The sequence below is a fragment of the Heterodontus francisci genome, chromosome 31 (genome assembly GCF_036365525.1).
Source record: "Heterodontus francisci isolate sHetFra1 chromosome 31, sHetFra1.hap1, whole genome shotgun sequence".
Taxonomy (NCBI): domain Eukaryota; kingdom Metazoa; phylum Chordata; class Chondrichthyes; order Heterodontiformes; family Heterodontidae; genus Heterodontus; species Heterodontus francisci.
This window is the reverse complement of record NC_090401.1, coordinates 55,632,361-55,636,794: the sequence shown is the minus strand read 5'-3', so window position 1 is coordinate 55,636,794 and position 4,434 is coordinate 55,632,361. Positions and strand designations below refer to the sequence as shown.

The 4,434-nt window shown below is 49.3% G+C and overlaps 1 pseudogene; it reads left to right on the top strand.

The window, feature by feature from the left end:
* The first annotated feature begins 2,835 nt into the window (after nucleotides 1-2,835).
* On the top strand, nucleotides 2,836-2,945 carry LOC137347350 (U2 spliceosomal RNA; annotated as a pseudogene).
* Nucleotides 2,946-4,434: the final 1,489 nt, after the last annotated feature.

The following is a 4,434-nucleotide window of genomic DNA, read 5'->3' as shown; positions in this document are numbered from 1 at the left end:
TAGAACATGTCAAATGCAATATTTATAACAAGAAATCAGGTGCAAAAGACGAATACTGTGCTCTGTGCGTGTGTGTGGAGGTGGGGGGTGAGGGGGAAGCGGGCAGCACTCCAGAAACAGAGCATCCAGTGTGAATCACCATGGGTGGTGTCAAGATTGTGTGGTTGGTAAATTATTGAGAAGTACAAGCTGTACTGGACAAATGGAGATAGCTAGCAGATAACAAAACAGAAGCTGACACTCACCATTAGCCCTAGGAATAGCTACTAAGCTGTAAAATATCTGGTTTAATTCCTCTTTTTGACACATGGCGGGGGTGGGGGGGGGGGGAGCTTTTACAGGCAAGGGAAGGCAGATTTGCATGTGTGTGTGGTGGGGGGGGGGAGTTAAATAGCCTGATATTGACGTCTGGTTAGGATCCCGATCTCATCCCGCCCTCTTCTGGGTTTCTGCAAGGTGGGATTGAAGACGAGGAGGGAGCCCCCTTGGATCATTAAAAAGCCAATTAATACCTGTTTTAACCCTCAATTCTGGATTTCCAAGCCAGAGCACCTGTTTCCCAACCTGTCAGCAACTTGCCAGAGTCAGTGTCTAACTGACAAGCTGGGAAGGCTTTGACCCTAGAAACTGAAGAGCTGCAGCAGTGGCCAGGTGAGAGGCTGCTGTTCAAAGTTCTTCTATCAGAGAGTGCTTTCACTGCTTGACAGGTGATTACCAACTTCTTAGAAGACACTTCACCTTTCTAGCACTTCACTCACCTTCAGCTGCATTTGACGGCTGCCAGCCTTCACTGTGGCATGGGGGCAGCTTATACAACTCCACCTTGCAAGAGCTGAAGCCACCACCACTGCCAATAGCACCAGCAGCAGCCCAACAGCAGGAGATACACCAGCAGCAGCACCAGCTGCCTTCTCCTCAGCCACATGCCCCTCCACACGGAAAATGGGATGGACACCGAGATCCAGCTGGAAGGTGGTGAGAACCCCCCTGACGCAGGGTCTACAAGCAGAAGATCAGCTCTACAAGCAGTGCCTCAGGAGACTCAGGCTGAAACAGCAGGTCACTACTGACAACTGCAGCCTCCTGGAACAAGAACTCCTTCCCAGTGGAGCAGGTGGACACGCATTGCTAGTGGCTGACAAGGTGCTTGTCACTGGAGGGCCATCCCCCGACTCCCCCGCAGCTCTCTGCCGCTCGCCATATTGTGTGCTTTCTTCTCCTGCAAGGAGGGAAAACAAAGAGGTTTGAGTGTTCATTTGGCTTTTGTGAAGAGCAGAGAAGGACACCAGTTGTGGAGGGTGACAGTGAGGGTGAATGATGTGCCATCAGTGCGGTATGGCAATAGGCTGAGGGTGAGTGAGAGTGTTGGCTGTTCGAATGGGGATGTGAGATGCCTGCAGAGAGAGGAATGAGTGGAGTGCTGTGCAGGAGAATGCTGGGCAAGACAGAGTGTAGGGCATGCCACCGGAAGTGTCTTGGTGAACTGTCTCCAGTTTGGAGGGAGCACACTTCTACTGCTGACTTCCTCAGCCACTTCCTTCCACGCCTGCTAGGTTGGAGAGGTTCTCATCTTCCTCTGTCCTTGGGAAAGATCACCTCACTGCAGTCCCTTCCTCCAGGTAGAATCCCAGGGATCAGCCATCCCAGGTCTGTTCTCCATTCCTGATGTTGCTGCAGGCTGAAAAATCCAAGTACTGGTGAGCCTTTCTGACCCATGCCATAATCCCTTTCTTTAGCAATCCTTAGTTTGACAGAATTGATGGGTCATCCGTCTGCTTTCCCTGATTGGTTGGGAAACCAGGAGGCGGATGCTGATGCCGTTGCTCAGCAAAGGAGCTTCGGCAAGGCCTGCCCATTAGGAAATCGGGTTCCCGACCTGAAAATGGTCCTGCCATTATGGCAGGGACTAAGTCTGGAAGATTCCACCCATAATTTCTTTATTTTGTTTTGTTGACAAGTATAGCCCCAATGCCCAGTAATTAAAAAAAATTATGTCCTCTGTACCTATTGTTAAACTAATACAGATCATTATAACTCGTGTTAAACTAGTATACCCATTGTTAAATTAGTACACATCATTATAACTACTGTTAAATAAATATATCTACTGTACTTCAGTATTGAATTTATTAGTACATCATCAGTCGAGGCACGATGGGCCAAATGGCTTTTTTTTGTGCTGTATCCTATTATCCCACTATGATCCTATTAATAATGTTAACGGGTTGTATCCACTGTCTTTGGACTCCACATTGCAACGTTTTCTTTAAATCTGAACTAATTCAAATTGAACCAATATGCAAGTGTTGGCAAGACAGCAGACTAGTAACTTTATCAGGTGGCATGGATAGCACTACAAGGTACTTTGTTGGTAGAACAAAGCAGATGGATATAATGGTTTATTTCTTTGTAGTGACAGACCTATAGCTTTGATCTCTCTGTCCTCATGTACAATTAACATCGGAACTGCCAATTAAAAACTTGCACACACAAACACAATTGTCAGATTATTAGGTTACTAAAAGTTACTAACCAGAATACTAATTGTTAAAATCTAGCTATTATAAACTAACGAATGACTTATTATTATAACTTAACATTTGGCTTTATTAGAACCCTTCTTTGTAGCATGATAAAGTGGGAAAACTTAGGAAATAGGGCACAGTATAGACAAGATGTCAAGGTAGAGGGATTCTGGGAGATTATGTCAAGTTTTAAAATGCTTACTTTCAGTAAAAGGGCGAGACCTTGGGAGGAGACAGCGAAAAACAGCTTCTGTGAGAACAAAGTGTAGATTTGCAGATAAGGAACCTAGGAATATAAAAGCATTGAGATAAATTAGTCTCGGCCTTTTGGCTAAGATCAAGTGTAGTATCTGTTCTTATCAGTACTTACTTGGTTGAGAAGAGACCATGATCATTGCCTTTTGATCCTGGGTAGGCTTTGAGTAAAATGGCTATAATCAATCTTCGAGCTTCAGGCCTGGGAGTGCACAACACCGTTCGGGTGGTCGTGCAGGACAAGGAAGGAGATGCACCGGTCGATCGCACCTTCTTCCTCAAGAGGATCCTCTTCGATTACTGTGGATTTCAAGCTACGGACATCTTCTGCCTGCAGGATTTCCCCAGCAGTGGATACTTTGACGTGACGTTCCGGAACGTGGCGGGATGCATCAAGTTCCTGAAGGCGTTCAAGGAGAAAGGGGACCGGGCGCCACTGTCGATCCTCACAGCGGAGCCGCTCTTCACGCTTCCGTCACAACGGGACCGGGTGGTGACGATTCACCTCTACAACCCCCATGTTCCGGTGGTGGATGTACTCACCTTTCTCGCCAGGTACGTCGAGGTGGCCGGCAGCAGCACTGATGTCAAGGACCGCTTTGGGATTTGGACCAGCAAGCGGCAGGTCAAGGTGACCTTGAAGGTCGATTCCAGTGGAGCCATCATCCACCCTCCCTCCAGCTTCGCTATCGGGGGAAGTCGAGGCTTCTTGGTCTACGCTGGGCAGCCCAGAGTTTGCCGCACCTGTGGCAAATCTGGTCACGTGGCAGCAAACTGCAGCACGGTTGTTTGCAAGAACTGCAAGGAGGAAGGCCATCGGACCAAGGACTGTAAGCAGACTAAGTGTTGCAACTTGTGCGGTGCGGCAGGCCACCTCTACAAAACCTGCCCCAAACGCTGCCTCAGTTATGCTCAGGCGGCAAGGTCCAAGGAAAGGCCGGGAGAAGGTTCGACGAAGGCGTCTGGTATTCGAAAGGAGTCCAGCAACCTTCTCCGCAGTGAGGAACTTCAACCTGAGAAGGAGAAGGAAGGGGAGGCAGCTGAAACCACTGACCCAGCACCTACCCTGCACCCGGAATCCCCTCCTCCACAGACAGAATCAATGGAGGAGGAGGCAGCAGATGGACAAACAGGTCAGTGGCAAGTGGTACAAAGGAAAACCACAAAGAAAAAACATCCAAAAGCGGAACAGGCCACCACCCAAACCAGTGGCAAGAGGAAGCTACCGTCTGAGACAGACTACAACAGCTCCTCTTCACTGGACGGGGAAAATCTGGAACGACGGCCCCTTCAAAAGAGGCAGCAGAACTCCAAGGAGATGGAAGGTAAAGCATCCCAGCCCCCCGGCACTGGAAGCTGTGATGGGCTCGGCATGCCACAACCCCAAAGCGCCACACCGAACGACACGGCCAACACATCCCAGCTCCGGGACACCGAGAGCAAAGACGCGTCTGGCGCACCTCAGCTCTGGGGGGCCGGGAGCAGTGATGTTTTCGAGGAGGAACAGATGGAAGCAGCTGAGGACAACCCAATCCACTCTGCCTACAAGACACCCCCGATGTCACCCCAGCAGAACAAACACTGCATGAAAAACCAGGAGGGGTTTCTGAGCCCAACCAAAGTGAAACTGCTTGTGCACACGATGGGTATGCAG